General features: G+C 43.7%; 1 protein-coding gene across 1 annotated transcript in view; it reads left to right on the top strand.

Annotated features, from left to right (window-relative positions):
* The first annotated feature begins 15,465 nt into the window (after positions 1 to 15,465).
* LOC146799058 (alpha-1-antitrypsin-like protein CM55-ST) overlaps positions 15,466 to 24,304 on the top strand; it is a 47,712-nt gene continuing 38,873 nt past the window's right edge. The window contains exon 1 of the mRNA XM_085626464.1: positions 15,466 to 15,582. The gene's annotated coding sequence lies outside the window, so the exon portion shown is untranslated. The remainder of the gene's footprint in view (positions 15,583 to 24,304) is intronic.

The following is a 24,304-nucleotide window of genomic DNA, read 5'->3' on the forward strand; positions in this document are numbered from 1 at the left end:
TTGGAGTAATATATATATATGTGTATATAATGATGTGTATATATATATATATATATATATATTATATATATATATATATAATATATACACATGTATATATATATACACATTTTATAAATGATTACACAATTTACATAATTATACATTTGTTTAGTAATTAATATGAAAAATGTGATTAATCGTTTATTTAATTAAATTACCACACTATACTCCCACATACTTAACAGCCCAAATTTAAAATATAATGAAAATAAAAAATCATAACACAATTAACATATTAAGTAATTGATAAAATAATTAATAATAAATGAATTGTTGCCTGCTAATTAATTATTACCTAAGTAAGTCCCACTCTATCCCCCTAAAAACACAACTCACAACTAATTATAGCATACAAATATATATAATAAATGATTTAATTAATTATAAATACTTTATATAATATATAATATATTTTAATTAAAATTAATAAGAACATATTTGCTTCACTAACTCCCCATCTTATACCCCTACAACTCCAATTACCCACACCTTAAATATAACTTAATAAATATATTAATTACACGATTTGAATAATTAATTATCAATTAACTAATTAATAAACAAATCATTAATTTGTAACTAATTATTTTATAATTAACTTCCCGCTATATACCCCTACAAACCCAACAACCTGCACCTAACATATAACTTACAAAATATTTCCATTATTATCAATTAAATATTTAACTTTTATTAAAAATGTATATTCATTAATTATATTTAATTAACTTCCCATTCTGTACCACTATACACCTCACAACACGCTACAACACTATAAATTACTATTAACAACTACACTAAAATGTTAACTAACTTAAAATACAAACTATATTTAAAAACATTAACAACTATATGATTGTAACCGATGGTAACAATATTCTTGAAAACGATATTACGTAACTTGAAAAATCGATATTTTTGTCATTGATATTCCTGCATCACAGTATTCCTGTGACACAATATGAACAACTCAATATTAGTGTCACTCGATATTTATGACTCATAATTAAAATGCCCCAACTATATAAAACTGAGGAAATGTAAACGACCTATGCCAAAATGCATTACCAACCAGTTCTGGTAATGATTCTGTCCTAATAAAGATTTATGAGGTCAAAACGCTGACATACTGCACACAACAGCTTTTATCTTCAAAATAGGGGCCAGATTTATCATTTTTTCACGCAACACCAAGCAGCAACACAACTTGCTGCACTGCGATGCAATGTGTTGCGCTGCGCTGTGTGAAAATGAGAGGGCAAGAATGTGCCATATTTACCGATATATGGAGTATTCCTGCTCTTTGTCTGCATTGGTGCACAATATGTTGCCTAGGGACAATGCAGGCACTATTGCACCACGATGCACGGGTGCCTGCTGCAGCACACATAAAGATATTTCCCCTCATTGCACCTCCATTTTACAAGTCTTTGTAAATCTGGGAATTTGCCAACATTCATAGGTGGAAGCGTGAGAACACCCATGCTCCACCCATAGAACTCCTTCCTTGGGCAGAGACACACAAGGTAGTGACTTGTACTGCATTGCGTTACTCCAAATTTACTAAGCAATGTAGGCCACTCGAGGTGGTATTGTGTTGCTTGGTAAATCAAATTTCAGTATTGCATTGCTCTTGCAATACCATGTGTGATGCAAGGGTCATGCAATACAATAAATCAGGCCCTAAGTGTATAAATAACATAACTGTATTGCAAATTCTCATTTCTAAAATATTTTGGGTGTTTTAAGCAGTTTGATAACTTGGGCCTCATTCATAAAGGAAAACTTACACTTTTGTGTACGTTTACTATTGTTTTCTAATACACACACTATGGTTTAACCCCTTCGCCGTGGCAGGAATTCCGCCGCGGCGCTGGGGGGGGGTTTGGGGGCAGCGCGGTGGCGCTGTGCTCGTGACGGAACCGCTCCATCATGAGCCACGGTTGAGCTGTGCTCATGACGGCGTGGTTCCGTCACGTCTTCGCCCACTGCGATAATCGCCCGCACAGGCGGGGAATTAGCGCCGCGTGGGCGGAGCGGCGGCCAACGGCCGCAGCATGACAGAACCACTCCGTCATGAGCACAGCGCAACCGTGGCTCATGATGGAGTGGTTCCGTCATGAGCAGGGAAGTGGTTAATGGTTGGATTCTGAATACAAAGACTATCTTTTTATGTGCATTGCTCGGATGTATGACGTTACAACGCACACTATTACAACGCATGCACTTACAACGCATTTTTTACAACGCATAATCCATTACAACGCATGACATTACAACGCATGACACTACAACGCATTTTAAAAAAATACCTTTACAACGCACTACCATTACAACGCATACTACCTTTACAACGCATACCATTACAACGCATAATATTAAATTACATTTAAGGTAAGTATTAGATAGTATAGGGGTAAAAATTACTATTCTAACTCCAGGGGGTGCAACAGTAGGGTAAGTGTTGGATAGTGTAGGGGTAAAAATTACTATTCTAACTCCAGGGGGTGCAACAGTAGGGTAAGTGTTGGATAGTGTAGGGGTAAAAATTACTATTCTAACTCCAGGGGGTGCAACAGTAGGGTAAGTGTTGGATAGTGTAGGGGTAAAAATTACTATTCTAACTCCAGGGGGTGCATCAGTAGGGAAAGTGTTGGATAGTATAGGGGTAAAAATTACTATTCTAACTCCAGGGGGTGCATCAGTAGGGTAAGTGTTGGATAGTATAGGGGTAAAAATTACTATTCTAACTCCAGGGGGTGCATCAGTAGGGAAAGTGTTGGATAGTATAGGGGTAAAAATTACTATTCTAACTCCAGGGGGTGCATCAGTAGGGTAAGTGTTGGATAGTATAGGGGTAAAAATTACTATTCTAACTCCAGGGGGTGCATCAGTAGGGTAAGTGTTGGATAGTATAGGGGTAAAAATTACTATTCTAACTCCAGGGGGTGCATCAGTAGGGTAAGTGTTGGATAGTATAGGGGTAAAAATTACTATTCTAACTCCAGGGGGTGCATCAGTAGGGTAAGTGTTGGATAGTATAGGGGTAAAAATTACTATTCTAACTCCAGGGGGTGCATCAGTAGGGTAAGTGTTGGATAGTATAGTGTAATATTATGCGTTGTAATGGTATGCGTTGTAATGGTAGTATGCGTTGTAATGGAATGCGTTGTAATGGTAGTTTTTAAAAATGCGTTGTAGTGTCATGCGTTGTAATATCATGCGTTGTAATGGATTATGCGTTGTAAAAAATGCGTTGTAATGGTAGTGCGTTGTAAAAGTTGCGTTGTAAAGGTTGTTCCCCGCATTGCTCGCTGCCCAGACTGCGGAATCTCCACAGTCATTACTATTATCTCATAGTTTTATGAATAGCAAAAAACATTAAATGTACACACCAGTATAAGTTTAACTTAGTGAATTAAGCCCCCAATGCTTGTTCTTTTACTACCTGTAAGTATCCGTGACCACTATGCAGTCAACACGTGCTGCATATTCCTAAAAATCATAAAATCATCCTCACTGTTCACTATCTTGTAACAATGTCGAAAAAAATTGCCTTCCTTTAATAAAAGGGACTGCTGTGTTACACACATAGGTCTAACTAAACATTTGCTCTATCGTTACTGCTGTAGTTGTAGAGTAATACAATTGATTCCAAGTTTCTTCTAAAATAACACCACTGTGAATTTAATATTTTTACACATCCTTGCTCTTTCAATTAGCCATACATCTATGCACTCTTTCTTCCATCAATGCACCCATTCTCCCTCTTTCATTCACGAAAATAATTCCTCATTTATCTATTCATCCAAATTTTAAAATATTTTACAGTTGATCCACTCAACCATACATATCCATCCAGCTACGCATTTGAACTCACCCAACCATCTGAGAAACTATTATTTGTACCTTCCATTAACCCATATCAAGATTTGCAGTCAGTGTGTATGCGGTGCTTGCCTCTTCATGGGAGCATAAGAATTCATTGTGTAGTGTCCTTCCCAGCCCGATAGCTTGCAAATGACCACAACACACACGAAGCTCTTCAGCGCACGTCTTTATTCTTCAGAGTGCAACCTTTCACTAACTGTACACATTGTGTTATGAACTTTATTAGCCAGACGCACCCAAACGATTACATTATTCTTCTACGGAGGACATCAGGGACTAGAAGGGTCCCACTATTCATATTTACAAGGCACTATATCCTCCCCTCTGTTAAAATAAAGTACAAATATTACACATATTCGTCATAGTTCCTCAATGAGTCATCGAGGTGCTTGAACCAGTCTTCCAGACCTAGTCGTGTGAGGTTGATGACGCGTAGGAGCAGGGTCAGCCTCAGGCCCTGTGGATGCAGAGGTAGGTGTAGGTGATGGGCTCTTTACACTTTCAGGTGGGCCAGTCTTACTTCTGACATCTGGAGCCATCAAACATTGAGGAAGGTGCTTGAAGTGCAACAAAACTCTTGTGATGGCCTTTCCAGGATGCTGAGCCCATGACCATGTGTCCTTTGCTCGTCACAACCTTCAGGGGTTCAGCATCAAATAGAGCACTAGACTTACATTTTTGTTTTTGCTTTAACAGGACCCAGCCTCCTTCCTTCAAAACCGTGTCCCTAGCACAGCAATGTTTATCAGCATAGGTCTTCATTCTGGAGTTGTGCAAAGAATCTGTTGTATGGATCTCGTTCACATCTGTTGACCTATGAATGGTCCATTGCAGCAATTTGGTTCCCATGGCTCTCCCAAACATCAAGGAGGCAGGGCTTTCACTAATAGTGGAATGGGGAGTTGATCTCTAGGTACGAAAGGCTGACCATAGGGCCGATTTGAGATCACTTCCTTTTAGCACAGCGTACTGAACTACTCTCTTTGGGGTTCCCATGAAGCGTTCAACAATGCCGATGTCCTGTGGCCAGAGAGGAGTACTTTTCTGATGTGGGAGAGGTGTGGTGCAGTGGCCAGGGCATCCAGACTCAACAAGCTCTCTTGGGGTCCCTCATGGACTAATTCAATCACTTGCCGCTGCAGGCTTTCTGGAATGACAATTCTAGAACATCGTAATATAATTCCTACTTGTGTGGCAGAGAGTTCCTCGTTCACATTTATTAACTTTTAGTATTCATCCGTAATTCACGCGTGTTTCTTCTTGGAGTGCTGGCCAATAATGTATTTGAGAACACAGATCTTGTTCTGTATTTGTAGCAGCAAGAAAATGATCTACTGAAAGAGCTGCAGGCAAGCCTGACTTGACTATGAAGCTAGCTTAGGCCTCAGCCTCCTTAGACGTTGTACTGTGACACTGTACTGGCATTAACAAGTAGTCGGCTGGATTTTTCTCTTTCCCTGGCCTATGCACAATAGTGTAATCATATTCTTTCAATTGCAACCCCCACCTCTCAATGCGAGGGGGCATCTTGGCTTTTGGATTCCCAAAAATGGTAAGTAAAGCTTGGTGATCAATGACAAGGGTGAAGTGTCTTCCGTATAGAAACATATGGAAGTGTTCACTAGCCACAGGTAGACTTTCTTTTCCAGGTTGGGAATAAGCACGTCCGGTCTGCGACAGACTCCGGCTCACATAACCCATGATGTGCCTTTTAGTGTTGTTGTGTCCACTGTGCTGGGCAAGGATCGCACCCAACCCCACTGGGCTGGCATCTACTACAATCTCAGTATGACGTTTTGGATCAAAATTTGCCATTTCAGTAGTGTTCTCAATTGCATGTTTGATTTTCCTAAAGCTTTAGCGTCACATTCAGGTGACCACTTGAACACAGCATTCTTTTTTGTCAAGTCTCTCGAAGGGGCACTGACTGTGACAAAATCATTAACATACTTGGAACATGACCTGGCAATGCCTAGGAAACATTCCACCATGGTCACATCTTACTGTGGTGTAGTGGACGATAAGGCTTGTACTTTAGCTGGATCTGGTTTCATCACATTTCCAGAGAAAATATGCCCAAAGAATTTGAGTTTAGTTTTGTGAAACTTACACTTTTCTGTGTTCAAAGTGAGACCAGCATCAGCCAGCAAGCAGCATTCTTGTGCAAGTGCTTTGTCAAGTTCTTTCATTGAGTGGCCCTAAAGTCCAGTATATCATCACTATAATTAAAAGCATGTGTGACAGGCTGTATCATACGGTGAATAGCATCCTGCAAAGGTTCTGCAGCTGACTACACCCCAAAACGTAGTCTTTTACATCTGAAAGAGCCAATATGGGTTGAAAAGGTGGTAGTCTACCTGCAATTTTCTTCTAGTTCAAGTTAATGATACCCCTTGTTCAGATTGAGATGATAAAATACTTTGGTGCCATTCAACTGTGTAATAATATCTGCAATGTGTGTACCAGGATGTTGTTCTCTCTCAATTGCCTTGTTAGCTTGATGCATGTCAACACAGATGCGAATGGCACCCACACTGTCCTTTTTGGGCATTACCACCATGGGTGAAACCCATGGTATAGGACCAGTAAAGCGTTCAATGATATCATGTTTTAAAACTGTTTTCAGTTCTTTCTTAAATGCAAAACGAACTATTGATGGACAGAATGCAGAACAATGTCATACATTCACCCCAGTACAGAGATCTGCGCCTAAATCCATGTTTTTTTGCTCACCATGCCATCCCAGTTTAGACCCAGCCACATGCAAATCAGTCTTGACCCTGTGCCCAATGGGAACAGTCCAGCCTGAACTGCCAGGCCAAGTCCTCCCTGGACTGGAAACAAGCATCCTAGGACCGATTACGGAGTTTCACCCCTCTTCAGCCAGGATAGCTTGATTCCAGTGACATGGAGAGCACGGGGCTCACGTCTGAGCATACCCATCCCACTCGGGGTGACAAATGCAAAAAGAACTATTGATGGACAGAATGCAGAACAATGTCATACATTCACCCCAGTACAGAAATCTGGGCCTAAATCCATCGTTCTTTTGCTCACCATGCCATTCCAGTTTGGACCCAGCCATATGCAAATCAGTCTTGACCCTGTGCCCAATGGGAATAGTCCAGCCCGAACAGCCAGGCCAAGTCCTCCCTGGACTGGAAACAAGCATCCTAGGACCGGTTTCGGAGTTTCACCCCTCTTCAGCCAGGATAGCTTGATTCCAGTGGCATGGAGAGCACGGGACTCAAGTCTGAGCATACCCGTCCCACTCGGGGTGACGAATGCAAAAAGAACTATTGATGGACAGAATGCAGAACAATGTCATACATTCACCCCAGTACAGAGATCTGCGCCTAAATCCATCTTTTTTTGCTCACCATGCCATTCCAGTTTAGACCCAGCCATATGCAAATCAGTCTTGACCCTGTGCCCAATGGGAACAGTCCAGCCTGAACTGCCAGGCCAAGTCCTCCCTGGACTGGAAACAAGCATCCTAGGACCGATTACGGAGTTTCACCCCTCTTCAGACAGGATAGCTTGATTCCAGTGACATGGAGAGCACGGGCTCACGTCTGAGCATACCCATCCCACTCGGGGGGACAAATGCAAAAAGAACTATTGATGGACAGAATGCAGAACAATGTCATACATTCACCCCAGTACAGAGATCTGCGCCTAAATCCATCTTTTTTTGCTCACTATGCCATTCCAGTTTAGACCCAGCCATATGCAAATCAGTCTTGACCCTGTGCCCAATGGGAACAGTCCAGCCTGAACTGCCAGGCCAAGTCCTCCCTGGACTGGAAACAAGCATCCTAGGACCGATTACGGAGTTTCACCTCTCTTCAGCCAGGATAGCTTGATTCCAGTGACATGGAGAGCACGGGGCTCACGTCTGAGCATACCCATCCCACTCGGGGTGACAAATGCAAAAAGAACTATTGATGGACAGAATGCAGAACAATGTCATACATTCACCCCAGTACAGAAATCTGGGCCTAAATCCATCGTTCTTTTGCTCACCATGCCATTCCAGTTTGGACCCAGCCATATGCAAATCAGTCTTGACCCTGTGCCCAATGGGAATAGTCCAGCCCGAACAGCCAGGCCAAGTCCTCCCTGGACTGGAAACAAGCATCCTAGGACCGGTTTCGGAGTTTCACCCCTCTTCAGCCAGGATAGCTTGATTCCAGTGGCATGGAGAGCACGGGACTCACGTCTGAGCATACCCGTCCCACTCGGGGTGACGAATGCAAAAAGAACTATTGATGGACAGAATGCAGAACAATGTCATACATTCACCCCAGTACAGAGATCTGCGCCTAAATCCATCTTTTTTTGCTCACCATGCCATTCCAGTTTAGACCCAGCCATATGCAAATCAGTCTTGACCCTGTGCCCAATGGGAACAGTCCAGCCTGAACTGCCAGGCCAAGTCCTCCCTGGACTGGAAACAAGCATCCTAGGACCGATTACGGAGTTTCACCCCTCTTCAGACAGGATAGCTTGATTCCAGTGACATGGAGAGCACGGGCTCACGTCTGAGCATACCCATCCCACTCGGGGGGACAAATGCAAAAAGAACTATTGATGGACAGAATGCAGAACAATGTCATACATTCACCCCAGTACAGAGATCTGGGCCTAAATCCATCTTTTTTTGCTCACCATGCCATTCCAGTTTAGACCCAGCCATATGCAAATCAGTCTTGACTCTGTGCCCAATGGGAACAGTCCAGCCTGAACTGCCAGGCCAAGTCCTCCCTGGACTGGAAACAAGCATCCTAGGACCGATTACGGAGTTTCACCCCTCTTCAGCCAGGATAGCTTGATTCCAGTGACATGGAGAGCACGGGGCTCACGTCTGAGCATACCCGTCCCACTCGGGGTGACAAATGCAAAAAGAACTATTGATGGACAGAATGCAGAACAATGTCATACATTCACCCCATTACAGAAATCTGGGCCTAAATCCATCGTTCTTTTGCTCACCATGCCATTCCAGTTTGGACCCAGCCATATGCAAATCAGTCTTGACCCTGTGCCCAATGGGAATAGTCCAGCCCGAACAGCCAGGCCAAGTCCTCCCTGGACTGGAAACAAGCATCCTAGGACCGGTTTCGGAGTTTCACCCCTCTTCAGCCAGGATAGCTTGATTCCAGTGGCATGGAGAGCACGGGACTCACGTCTGAGCATACCCGTCCCACTCGGGGTGACAAAAGCAAAAAGAACTATTGATTGACAGAATGCAGAACAATGTCATACATTCACCCCAGTACAGAGATCTGGGCCTAAATCCATTGTTTGTTTGCTCACCATGCCATTCCAGTTTGGACCCAGCCATATGCAAATCAGTCTTGACCCTTTGCCCAATGGGAACAGACCAGCCCGAACTGCCAGGCCAAGTCCTCCCTGGACTAGAAACAAGCATCCAAGGACCGGTTTCGGAGTTTCACCCCTCTTCAGCCAGGATAGCTTGATTCCAGTGGCATGGAGAGCACGGGACTCACGTCTGAGCATACCCGTCCCACTCGGGTGACAAATGCAAAAAGAACTATTGATGGACAGAATGCAGAACAATGTCATACATTCACCCCAGTACAGAGATCTGGGCCTAAATCCATCATTTTTTTGCTCACCATGCCATTCCAGTTTGGACCCAGCCATATGCAAATCAGTCTTGACCCTGTGCCCAATGGGAACAGTCCAGCCCGAACATCCAGGCCAAGTCCTCCCTGGACTGGAAACAAGCATCCTAGGACCGGTTTCGGAGTTTCACCCCTCTTCAGCCAGGATAGCTTGATTCCAGTGGCATGGAGAGCACGGGACTCACGTCTGAGCATACCCGTCCCACTCGGGGTGACGAATGCAAAAAGAACTATTGATGGACAGAATGCAGAACAATGTCATACATTCACCCCAGTACAGAGATCTGAGCCTAAATCCATCGTTTTTTTGCTCACCATGCCATTCCAGTTTACACCCAGCCATATGCAAATCAGTCTTGACCCTGTGCCCAATGGGAACAGTCCAGCCTGAACTGCCAGGCCAAGTCCTCCCTGGACTGGAAACAAGCATCCTAGGACCGATTTCGGAGTTTCACCCCTCTTCAGCCAGGATAGCTTGATTCCAGTGACATGGAGAGCATGGGGCTCACGTCTGAGCATACCCATCCCACTCGGGGTGACAAATGCAAAAAGAACTATTGATGGACAGAATGCAGAACAATGTCATACATTCACCCCAGTACAGAAATCTGGGCCTAAATCCATCGTTCTTTTGCTCACCATGCCATTCCAGTTTGGACCCAGCCATATGCAAATCAGTCTTGACCCTTTGCCCAATGGGAACAGACCAGCCCGAACTGCCAGGCCAAGTCCTCCCTGGACTGGAAACAAGCATCCAAGGACCGGTTTTGGAGTTTCACCCCTCTTCAGCCAGGATAGCTTGATTCCAGTGGCATGGAGAGCACGGGACTCACGTCTGAGCATACCCGTCCCACTCGGGTGACAAATGCAAAAAGAACTGTTGATGGACAGAATGCAGAACAATGTCATACATTCACCCCAGTACAGAGATCTGGGCCTAAATCCATCATTTTTTTGCTCACCATGCCATTCCAGTTTGGACCCAGCCATATGCAAATCAGTCTTGACCCTTTGCCCAATGGGAACAGACCAGCCCGAACTGCCAGGCCAAGTCCTCCCTGGACTGGAAACAAGCATCCAAGGACCGGTTTTGGAGTTTCACCCCTCTTCAGCCAGGATAGCTTGATTCCAGTGGCATGGAGAGCACGGGACTCACGTCTGAGCATACCCGTCCCACTCGGGTGACAAATGCAAAAAGAACTGTTGATGGACAGAATGCAGAACAATGTCATACATTCACCCCAGTACAGAGATCTGGGCCTAAATCCATCATTTTTTTGCTCACCATGCCATTCCAGTTTGGACCCAGCCATATGCAAATCAGTCTTGACCCTGTGCCCAGTGGGAACAGTCCAGCCCGAACATCCAGGCCAAGTCCTCCCTGGACTGGAAACAAGCATCCTAGGACCGGTTTCGGAGTTTCACCCCTCTTCAGCCAGGATAGCTTGATTCCAGTGGCATGGAGAGCACGGGACTCACGTCTGAGCATACCCGTCCCACTCGGGGTGACAAAATGCAAAAAGAACTATTGATGGACAGAATGCAGAACAATGTCATACATTCACCCCAGTATAGAGATCTGAGCCTAAATCCATCGTTTTTTTGCTCACCATGCCATTCCAGTTTGGACCCAGCCATATGCAAATTAGTCTTGACCCTTTGCCCAATGGGAACAGTCCAGCCGGAACTGCCAGGCCAAGTCCTCCTTGAACTGGAAACAAGCATCCTAGGACCGGTTTCGGAGTTTCACCCCTCTTCAGCCAGGATAGCTTGATTCCAGTGGCATGGAGAGCAGGGACTTACGTCTGAGCATACCCGTCCCACTCGGGGTGACAAATGCAAAAAGAACTATTGAGGGACAGAATGCAGAACAATGTCATACATTCACCCCAGTACAGAGATCTGGGCCTAAATCCATCGTTTTCTTGCTCACCATGCCATTCCAGTTTGGACCCAGCCATTTGCAAATCAGTCTTGACCCTGTGCCCAATGGGAACAGTCCAGCCCGAACTGCCAGGCCAAGTCCTCCCTGGACTGGAAACAAGCATCATAGGACCAGTTTCGGAGTTTCACTCCTCTTCAGCCAGGATAGCTTGATTCCAGTGGCATGGAGAGCACGGGACTCACGTCTGAGCATACCCGTCCCACTCGGGGTGACAAATGCAAAAAGAACTATTGATGGACAGAATGCAGGACAATGTCATACATTCACCCCAGTACAGAGATCTGAGCCTAAATCCATCGTTTTTTTGGTCACCATGCCATTCCAGTTTGGACCCAGCCATATGCAAATTAGTCTTGACCCTTTGCCCAATGGACACAGTTCAGCCCGAACTGCCAGGCCAAGTCCTCCTTGGACTGGAAACAAGCATCCTAGGACCGGTTTCGCAGTTTCACCCCTCTTCAGCCAGGATAGCTTGATTCCAGTGGCATGGAGAGCACGGGACTCACATCTGAGCATACCCGTCCCACTCGGTGTGACAAGTGCAAAAAGAACTATTGATGGACAGAATGCAGAACAATGTCATACATTCACCCCAGTACAGAGATCTGGGCCTAAATCCATAGTTTTTTTGCTCGCCATTCCAGTTTGGACGCGGCCATATGCAAATCAGTCTTGACTCTGTGCCCAATGGGAACAGTCCAGCCCAAATTGCCAGGCCACGACCTCCCTGGACTGGAAACAAGCATCCTAGGACCGATTTCGAAGTTTCACCCCTCTTCAGCCAGGATAGCTTGATTCCAGTGGCATGGAGAGCACGGACGTACGTCTGAGCATACCCGTCCCACTCGGGGTGACAAATGCAAAAAGAACTATTGAGGGACAGAATGCAGAACGATGTCATACATTCACCCCAGTACAGAGATCTGGGCCTAAATCCATCGTTTTCTTGCTCACCATGCCATTCTAGTTTGGACACAGCCATTTGCAAATCAGTCTTGACCCTGTGCCCAATGGGAACTGCCAGGCAAAGTCCTCCCTGGACTGGAAACAAGCATCATAGGACCAGTTTCGGAGTTTGCAAATGCAAAAAGAACTATTGATGGACAGAATGCAGAACAATGTCATACATTCACCCCAGTACATCATCCCCTTTGGTATCGCTTTGTTAGCCCTAAGTTGGCAGGGTATGCCCAGACGTGGGTCCCTTGCTCACTTTGCCACTGGATTCAAGATAGCCTGGCTTATATGAACCCGAAACCGGAGTGAGCTAAAGAATGATGATGGATTAAACCCAGATCAGTTGACTGGGTGTGAGTGTTTGATTTGCTCAAACGCTCCGTCCATCATCCCATTTGGTATCGCTTTGTTTGCCCCAAGTTGGCAGGGTATGCCCAGACGTGAGTCCCTTGCTCACTTTGCCACTGGATTCAAGATAGCCTGGCTGATGAGGGTTATGAACCCGAAACCGGTCCCAGGATGCTTGTTTCCGGTCCAGGGAAGACATGGCTTGGCAGTTCGGGCTGGACTGTTCCCATGAGGCACAGAGTCAGACTGATTTGCATATGACCATATCTGAACTGGGGTGGTGGAGTGAGCTAAAGAATGATGATGGATTAAACCCAGATCAGTTGACTGGGGATGAGTGTTTGATTTGCTCAAATGCTCCGTCCATCATCCCCTTTGGTATCGCTCCAGTTCTTTCTCAGCAGCTTCCTCAAATTAAAAGCAATTCAACTATGTCATTGAGCAACAGGGTGAATGTTCTCATTGATGTGAAATTGCACTTTCATGGTCTTAAACTTTCCTAATCCATGAAACAATGATGGGAACTGACTTACTATGTCTGCCTGTGCATTTCTGTAATAGTCTATGGAAATCCGACCCATGTCTGTAGCAGTTCTGAAACATGCACTTGTACCTTTAAGAACATGAATCGGTACTTGCACCTTAGTCTTCTTGTGTCACATGGCTGCTACAGATGATCCTTGACGTTGCAATGGCGTGGAGGCAGCCCACATGTATACCTTTGCTTTGAAGGGGACATGGCACAGGTGGCAGTTCATACTTCTCTGCCGGCATGATGTTTATCGATGCACCACTATCGATGAAAAAATATATGGAATAACCATTCACTTTTAATGTAATCTTGTGACACTCTTCAAAGGAAAGTGGTTGGATTATGTGGCGCTCTTTCTCAGACTTGTATTCTTCCCTACATGAGGCAAAACCCACTTGCTCACGTCGTTCATCAGTCGACACTATGATTGCACAACCATCTTCTTCACTGTCGCTCAACAATATGTTGAAGAACCTTCGGAAGACGGATTTGATGAAGATCAACTTTGTTTAGTTTCCATTTGTCCCAATTGGTATTGTGGACACAGCTAGAGGATTTCTGGAACTTTCTGGCATCCATTTTCTCTTCTCGACATGACACAGTCATTTTCTCTTTCATTTTGCAAACCGTTATAAACATGTTTTTCTTTCCTACAACTCATCATGTGAGAAATCCCGCTGTCAAGAGTAGAGCTTGCTCTGGCGCTGTCAGCTGCACGTTTGGACCGGCTCCATTCGTACCATCTCAAAGCCAAAACTGCATGCTGGCATCAGTGTCATAACGGCCGATGTGATGTTGTATTGCCTCTTTTTCCCCATTGGCGGTGAGTAACTGTTTTGTCTCCTGTACATGACTGTCACCACTCTCAACCTTCTTTATTGTACTTGGTTTTCACTGCCATTAGCATTTAATGCCACCTGGATGATTCTGATTTGGGTGCGCTTTTCTGCGCTGGACTTTCGCTGCCTTCTCTGCTTCTCTGTACCTGGCTGTTGCATCCTTTAATGCTATTGTACGGTATGTATGCTGGCTCTGTGCTATGTTGTGGAGCAGTACCTCTTCTTTTGGCCTTACCAGCAGGTTCTGGGCCAAACCGTGACTGAACTTTCTTTAGGGTCTTCCCCTTCTTTGAAAGCTCTGTTCTGGCTGACTCCACATGCTCCAATCCTCAACCGCTTCACTATTACTGAGGCATGCATGGCATACACAATTAGTTTGATGGACCCCAGCAGACTGTCAGGCCGAGCACTTTCGTCACTTTGGGTTGCAGAACCCCTAACTGGTCACCAGTCGTAGCGTCCTCCCCAGCCTGGTATCATGCAAATGACCACGCCACACAGGGAGCTTTGTTGTGCACATCTTTCTTCTTCAGAGTGCAACAGCTAATTAACTGTACATTTTGCATCATGAACTTGATTAACCGCACCCAGACACATCCGCTATACAGATTTACAAGACACTACAGATGGGTGTCCATATTCATGCTATCATGTGCCATTATGTGTGTTGTCTGTGTATGCCTTTGTGCTTCTCCCTGAGTATGTGCGATTTGTGTGTGTCCATGGATGCCTGTTTGTTCATGTGTGCCCGCTTGGCTATTTGTATGCTTGTTTGCTTTAGGCATGTCGCTGTGTGTTGCATGATGCGTGTTACTACATTGCAGTGCCTACATGTGGGTTTATAAGTGTGAATTTTGTATGTGTGTGTGGCTGTATTCTATCTGTCTCTGTTGTGTATGCACATTTCAAAAGGTAAACAACTTACATTTTGTTTACATGACTTTAAATAGGCCCTGCCCTCAATGTAAACATTTGAAATGGATATGTGCTTACTTCTGGCGTTTCTAAAATGGCTGCAGTTCAGGTAATTTAATGCTAAATGTAATTTTCTGTAGCAGCAGAGATTGCTTAACTTATCAAAACGTGGATGTCACTCACAATTCACCGAGAGCAGATCACTTACTTAACAGGAATGCATTTGTGCTAGTCACATATTTGAACTAAGAGGTCACCAGATTGGGGCTTGCAATCGCAAACAAAATAATGCGACATCAGCTCTCATGATTTCTTCATTATTTATTCTGTTATTTGAGTTTCTGAATGCTTAGCTGAATTTTAGCCATATATTGGCAGCAGTCTACTGTCACAACTGGATTATCGAGTATAAAAGGATAATTTTCTCTGCCTCTTGACTATCTTCACAAGAGGGCTTCTGAGGTAAGCTTTATTTTTATACGGGACCTATTAAACAGCTACATGCTCACACTTAGGGTACATCTTTGCCTAACTTTACATACTTATTTTAATGAAAATGTTCAGTAAACATCGTTCCAGCTCCATATAACAATATTGTGGTACAACACCCACATAGCTTTAAGAAGTATTGCAGAAAGGATGTGGAGAAAAGGAGAAGGAGAGGCACTAAATATGAAGATGGCCCAAAAAAGGGTAGGGTGGAATGCAGGAAGGATTTAACAGAATAGAGATGCTGTTCATTCAAAATGAACTTATGTATTTGACATACTTTCTCTTAAGAACTGCACCATCCAAAGTTATCTCAATGTACATTTCACATTATAGATAGATTAGGGAAAATGATTTTACAGTGTAGCACATTCTGCAAATTATGATGTGAGTATATAGTACGTGGTGTTGTATTGTGTTGTATTTTGTGCAGCCTTTATATTGCACTTTATACCTCTGAAGGAGCGCTTTTTTGGACTGCCTGGATCAAAAAGGTGTTGTTTGCAGATAAGATGGTAAAGGAGGTGTTTGTTGATGGAGGTGCCTGGGATTTGGAGATGTGAACAAAATATGGTGCAGCGGGATTGAAGCACATAGCCCCAGTTGCAGCCACGCTCAGGGAACATCCAGCGTTTTAACTCTCCCTGTAATTGAAGATGTTACTAAATTATCCTTATTTTGCTGCGGAGAGCCACATTTTGGTAATTATAACTTTGGAAGGAAGGATTGACCAGAGTGAGGGTAGAATAAGAGCACGATGATCCATGCACATGTGCTTTGCACATTGCTTTGGAATGCTCCCCAGCCAATGCAGAGAGGATAAGAAGGTATGTTGCAGCTGTGTCCTGGATTCACAGTAGTTTCAGATTCACATGGAGGGACGCTCTGGGGTAGGTATCATAAAGTGATCCTACACATTTGTGATGGGAATACAACAAAATATAAAAGTGGTTACGTTAGTGTAATTCTATGCTTTTTAAGATAAAGTTCTTCAAAATAGCGCTAACATATAATGGATCAAAACTGAGAGAAAGGAGGGAAAGACAGATAAATGGAGATAAAGCTGGGCAGAAAAAGAAATGACATGCCCACATTTTTACACCTGGCTTGACAGCGTTCTGTCCATACCTTTGTATGGATCAGAAAGCTGGTGGATGATAAAGAACAACATCACCAATCTGTCAGCCATCCACACCAGTAACCTGAGAAGGATCTTGCACATTTTCTGGTCCCAAACTATGTAACCAGGTGGAAGCAAGAGAGCAGGGACACCATCATTATGAGAAAAAGATGGAAATGAATAGGACACACCGTCATACAAAAACAAGACTCCATCAGCAGAACAGCTCTCTGCTGGCCCCCAGAAAGCCCCTAGAAGGCAGGCAGGCCAAAGAACACCTAGAAGCGAATTGTGGAAACAGAATTGAAGACCCTGAACCACAGCTGGGGCACCAGACAGAAACATGTCCAAGACAGGCAGAAATGGATGTCCTTTGTTGGTACCCTACATGTCAGTCGTCATCTCGGGCAGTATGTAAGTCATAACTCAAAGGGGAAATAGTTGCGCAATTAATTTTTTATGCTGAGATTGGGAATGTATTCATTTGTACACATTTATCAGTGGGGCAGGTTGGGGTCCACATTGAGATACTGCCTATGGAGAAATATGTCCTCAAACAAAGAATTCCAGTAATTGCGTCTCTCTGCTTCCAAGCTGTGCTGTCTGGAGCTCATTATTTTAGAGAAATCCCAAGTTTAATATGTGCATATTAAACAGTCACTTAAAAATAGTCACCCAGCTCTGCTTTGTGCTAGCGCACCTTTCCATGATGCAAAATGTTTGCATTGTGGTAAGTGTTGCGCTAAGGTATTGCTGTCCAAAAATGTCACAACAATAGATGTCCACAGGAGTAGCACAGTTAAATCTGTAACTGGATTGGGAATGTTCTCTTTGTCCTGGCTCGGAGTTCCCAATATTACAATGGGAATGCTTGAGTCTGCCACTTTTCATCCTACTACACTCATGAAATTCCTGGCTCCTGCGTTAAGAGCAAGATATTTGACCAAGTTCGTCAATTCTCTAAATAAAACTTGCGCCAACCAAGTTGGATGACAGCCTGGATGGGCAGATAGAGTTCCATCCCACTTATGGTCACACATTTCTTTTTAATCTCTGCTTTGTCCGTTCTCTTTTTCCTTTCCACTCAATTTTCTTTGTTCTTTTATTCCTCTCTTGTCACTTCCTGTCCCTTTAACCTCTTGTTTTAATCCTATTTTCACATCATTCACCCCTTTAATTACTTGTGTAATTTCTTCAGTCCCTGTTAGTCCATCTTCCTTTCTCCACTCCTTTATCCTCTCTTCCTACCACCACCGCCTCCTCGCCAGTTATTTACCTCCACTTGTTTCCTTTCTTTCATCTTTCCTTCCTACACTGTTTCCATTGTTTTTCCTCCTTCTTTCTATTTAACCCTTAGCCCTCCATTCTTCCTTCCTCCCTTCTTTCGGAACGTGTATTTCTTCATTTCTTCCTCCTTCCTTCCTCTTCTCTCCATATTTCCTTTTTTTCGTCTTCCCATTTCGCATTTCTCATTTTATTCATTATCATCACACTGGCGTACAAGTAGTCATAAGGAGTGTAGAATATTGCAATATCAAACGCCGGGAAATTTAGCTTTTTCTTAATTGACTATCTTGATGATGGTGGTGACTTGGCATCGTGATTTGAGTGAGAGGATAGGACCTTTCAAACTATTTTATTTTGCTTCACTTACATTATCTGATAAGTGCGTATGTCTGTCCAAATCTAAATGACTCTCATGTATCCATGCTCAGATATTGGTTTACCTTTCATCATGAGAATATGGCGTTTGTCAGGATATGCTTAGAGTGTGTTTTCACTTATATTACTATGCTCAAAATATTGGCTGGCAGAGGAGGTTTAGTTTGCTCAGACTGCCTTTTGCTTGTCTTGAGCAAAGGAAGCATGTTGCCCCTGAGGCACAGTACTCTCTAAAGGCTTCCAGTGTTCTTCTGCAGTTGAAAGGTCACTTCACGATCTTGTAAATAATGTGTGCTACAAGAATGCTGCTGTCAGAACACCATCTGACATAAATACTTTCCCCTAAACTTAATCTACAAGGAATTCGTCTCTTTGTAGCTAATAATAGATAATCCAAACCCAAAGGGATGTTATTTTTGCAAACGATGTTTGGGCCCCGTTGTTTATCTGAGGGGGTATTTCTGTATAAGATTTTCTGACATCCACCTTCTAGTAGGACACTCCAAGACAAGATCTGGCTGCTCCCTGTGGCATTTGAATGGGTTCTCATCAGCCCATTTGTACAGCGCGTTTGTCATAAGGTGCAGAAATGTTTAATATTTTACTTGAGCTAGTGGCGCAAGAATCAATACTGAGAGCCTGAATGATAGTTCATGGCCAGATTTATAGCCCAGCTTATCAGGACAGCGGAGAACATTACCAATCCCACCCTGATGAACTGCCCTACCACCAAATTTAGAGATCACCACTGGCCCAGATGTCATCTTTCTATGTATTGAAAGGAACTACTGGCACGGTGTCTTACAATTAACAAAAGGTTTGGTGTAAGTCGTCATCATTTTTAATGGCTGTCCATCAAACTTTTACAAAGTTTTTGTTTTTTTAGAAACAGCTCCCAAATCGAGTTTGTTTCAAATAACTAACACGAATGACCCTAGCCCCTGGGAGCTTTCTCCACATGTGTGGGGGTCATTTTTATCCTATTCCCCACCACCATGTTTTTCCTGGTGGTGGCAGACAGGAAAAATAAAGATATTATCCATCCTATATAAGGCTGGCGGTGTAATGTCATTCCTCCGTGTCGCCCCTACTTCGTCCAATTTGCAACTTTGCTTTATTATGCACTATTCGTGGACAACATTTACTGCTAAACATGCCATTCATAGTCACTATTTACAGTGACAGAACGTAAACAACAGAACATGAGCAGCTGTTGTCATGGTGCTTTGGTTAACTACATCCTTGCACCAAAAATTGACCCGAGGACACATTTAGCTCTAAAATACAGCACGAAATGACAGACTCTCATTCCACGGTAATACATGTAATATATTTGTAATTTTGACAAATGTTTACGTAATTATGCAATAGCAAATTACATGAAATTCACGCACTCCTGGTAGATTTATGATTTTTATCGGATTCACAAACAGATTCACATTTCACGTGATTAAATGTAATTCTGACAGGTTTTGCATAATGACGCAACACAATTACACGAAATGCACACACTCCTAGTAGATTTTTATCGGATTTACAAACAATCACAGGAGTATTATTGAAAATCATGCCTTTCCAGGAATAATTTAAATTGACTACTCTACCTTTTTCACTGGATGGAAGTTGTCCTTAACTAAATTATGCATAAGTATTCATTTCGACGCATATTCCCCCCCCTCCCACTTCCACCCCCGTGAAAAGAGCTTTCCTGTGGAGAAATATCTTCCCCATCACCCCTATTATGGGCCTTTTTACGAATCAGACAAAGTGGTACCTCCAGAAGAGATGTCGTCCCCCATTTTCGGGTGGTAAGCAGGGTGAAAAGATGAAACCTCTCTGGAATCAAATAGGATTGAACCCCATAAATTATATTCCTGATTGTTTTAATTGATTCTGGGCTGGAAAACTCATAACGGACGGTACTGTGTGAAAGATACAGGCCAGAATCGATAGCCCTGTCCCCAGTATACTCTCAAGTCACTGGACTTTCGTGGAATAAGGACCGGTATGGACTGTTTACTTAACTCTCCCAATTGGGAAAAACACTTACACCTGCTTTGCACAGAAGTAAATTCGAGTGGATATAACCCCTGGGAAACTATCTACAGAAAAACTGTGAGCACTTACAAACCTACAAGTGTGTGAATTTAGGATGGTTCTAATCTATCAAATTTGACTTTCTTTCAGCATCCAAGGTGGACTTTATGACAATAAAATTAGACAAATCCTTACTCTGTGACTCAGGATGTGAAACCCAATACTCATTTATTTCTCATATTTACAAAGAAATGTGTTAATAGAGTGTCTGTGGCTTAGGCAAGTTACTGTTTTTCTCCAGGACCTTTTAAAGTCCACAAGACCATTTAGGTGACAGGAAGAAGTTTATTTGTAAGCATGACAACCCGCGAGGTACCAAGGTCCTTCTCCCTCAGCAAATGCCTGCTCTCTGCCCCCTGGATTCCACACTCCAGAATCTAGTGGAGATAGCAACTGGACGCTGGGGTAACTAGGAGGCCACCGCCTAGATACATTGCTAAGATACAAAGATACAACACATCTTCCTTCCTAATAACAAAAGGAAAAACAATTGATAACAAAAACAAAAAAAACAATTCATGCATGTGATACAAAAGGCTGCTGGTGCACAAAGTCTAAGTGCAGATATAATCCTTCTACCAAACAGGTTTGGATCTGACACGCACCATTTTCTTGCATTCCAGCATATTCCTGCGAAGAAACGACGAAAGACTGCTCCTTCAACCATGCATCGCGCTCCAAATCATTGCATCTCGTCACACTCCTAACAATCCCCCTCTTTTTATCATCCAACCACGCATTGTTGCCCTTGGCCTTTGTAACTTGCTTGGGTTTCGACCATCTTGATAAACCTGTTCTCTGACTGCCACTAAGATGTGTCATTACCCAGTCACGAATTCTAAAACTGCGTGCACAGCTCTCGATTTGGTCATTATGTCTGCTCGTGTTTTTATCTTGATATCCTTGCACCCTGCACACTAGATTATCCCTATTCACTCTGGTGAAACTTGAATTGCACATCCAAGCCGGTGTCACCTTTGTACACGTGACACGGTCCTTAAAAAGACTACAAGGAGTTTCTTTAGTGGCCATATGGGGTGTGTATCGATAACTCCACAACATCTCCTTCACAGTGTTTTTATATTCCTCCCCACATGTATCGGCCAACTGTACACACTCCTTTAACACACAGTTGAATCTTTCCACAAGACTGCTTTCTCTGGGATTGTAAACTGCTGTGGTGAGATGTGTGACACCGGCTTTAACCAAGTATCTTTCAAACTCGCCGGCCACAAACTGTGGTCCAATATCCGTTAAGATCGAATCAGGATACCCCTCCCAGCAAAAACACGTCTTCACAAAAGTCAATCACATTGGAAGATTTGATCTCACAAATGCAACCTCAGGCCATTTGGTAAAATAATCCACCAGGACCATGGCATATTTGTTGTCAATGCCCCTAGCATTAAAGGGACCAAAAATATCGAGCTCAACTTTTTCCCAGGGTTTGCTTGGCTTCATGGTGGACGATATAGCTGTTTCTTGTGACTTGTGAGATTCATCAATGCATATGCCCGCTACACAATAATGCAGATCATCTTTCTATCTCCTTAACCATGCCAGGTCACCAAAAGTCTCACCTGGCTCTCTTCTTCAGGCCAGACATGCTGCTGTGTCCCTCATGCAACAACTACAGAAGTCTAGCATGTAACCCTGAAGGTACCACCAATTTGTCTCCCCTTCTAATGACACTGTCCACAATAGATAATTCTGACAACACCATCCTGTAGTCTGTGAGTTCCCTTTTTACCCATGCTTGTTGTCCTGTGTTGCTTGTCAAACTTGACACAATTTATTGCATCACATCATCCTCCGCTAAAGCACATTTCCAATCATCCTCGCTCACAGCCCCTTTACACGATTCCTCTACATTGTCCACAAGCGACTCCTCCTTATCATCGTGTACCACATTGATGCGGTAAGACCAAGTGAGATAGACAATCATCATTAATGTTTTTGTGCCCTGGTACATATTTCAGCTGAAAACCATACTCTTGCAAGTGGTATAACTATTTCTCAATCCTACGCATTGCTTTGCCTGCGCCTTTGGTGGTAAACATGTCAATAAGGGGTCTGCTTTCAGTTCTAAGTTTGAATGCCGTTCCCCAAAATGACTGATGGCCCACCAACAGGCTAGAGCTTTTTTCGATTACTGAATAAGTTGCCTCTGCACCCTTGAGGGTGCATGAGGCAAAGGCTACAATATGCTCAATGCCCTCTTTTTTCTACATGAGCACAGCACCTAAACCATATGCGCTGGCATCCACCACCCCTATAGATTCATCATGTGGATCGTATGGTTTGAGAATCACAGCCTTCACTATGTCTGCATTAATCCCCTCAAATGCACGTTGGAATTCATCTGGCCTTTCAAACGGTGTACCCTTTTTCATCAGAATTTTTAAATTGTACACCTTGTTCGCAAAATGCTGAACAAACTTTGAGTAATATTCAGCCAGCCCAAGGAAGGAATGTAACTGTTCCTTGTCAAATGGAGCAGGAGCTCTCTCAATTGCCTCCAGTACATTTTTCTTGGGCTTCACTCCATCCTTTGATAACGTGTGCCCTAGATAATCTATTTGCTTAACTTCAAACTTGCATTTTCTCAGCCAAACCGTCCTCTTGCAACCTCCTCGGGACCTCATTCAACACATTATCATGGTTGCTCAAATCATTGCCCTTTCATTTGCAATACCCCTCGGGATGCTACTAATGAGTCTTTGAAAAAACACAGAAGTGGATGCCAAACCAAATGGCATGCGTAGAAACTGAAACGCTCCTTCAGGTATTATAAAAGATGCCAAGTGTTTGGAATCGGGATGTAATTTCTGCAAGATCCACTGTGACTCCTTAGGATCCGGGCGATGCACAAAGGGGTTCACCTCCCGATGTCCCTAACTCTGAATAAAGCAACAGAGAGTATTAAGGCAATCAGGCGAGGGAAAGGAATTAGGGTAGGAACAGCGGGGAAGAGGAGACCTGTAACAAAAGAACACACGGTTAACACAAGGCCTACATACTTCTGCTACACTCATATGGTCTCACTACCCCTGTCAATTACCTGGGGAGCCGTTAGTCAATGATACGACATTCCCTTGTACCAACATAGAGATACATCTCTCCAGTAAGAATGCTGCATACCTACAACAAAAAAGCAAGATAAGTAAAATCACCATCATGCATGCGACCAGCCAAAACACGAACACCCTGCCTCATACATACCCATAATCATTCCTTTCATGCTCAAAAAATATATATGAAAGTAGAGAAGTCTACTGATGCATCCCCCATCAGTCTTTCAGTAGTCTCAAACTCAGAAGCATAATAAACAAAGTAATCCAAAGTAAGAGTCAGATATGCTGAAAGGTCACATGAACAACTATTCCTTAGGCGTGAGGAAGGCTTGGACAAAGCACAGCATAGAGTCTCAAAGCACAATCCAGAAGAGACAAAACCCAACAACCTTATTCCTGCAGAGGAGGTGAGCAAGGGAGGCCGGGCAGGACAGCGCTTACGTCAGCGCCCTCAAACTGCACTGAAAAGAACCAAAACGCCAGGAGCCACAAAGATGGCAGCGCTTACCTCAGCGCGTTGCCTAGATACGTGCTCCCAGTCACAGAAGCGCTTTCAATAGCGCTGTCACGGGAACGAGTTCAGGTTCCCTCAAACGGAATCCAGATGCCAGGGTTTCTGACAGCAGAGACGGCAGCGCTTACCACAGCGCGATGTCTCTAAACAGGTTTCCCACCGACACAGCGCTTACCTCAGCGCAGTCACTGGTTTTAGTCAGGCAGCGCGGCGGATGCCTCCTGAACC

Source organism: Triturus cristatus, chromosome 9 (assembly GCF_964204655.1).
Source record: "Triturus cristatus chromosome 9, aTriCri1.1, whole genome shotgun sequence".
NCBI lineage: Eukaryota > Metazoa > Chordata > Amphibia > Caudata > Salamandridae > Triturus > Triturus cristatus.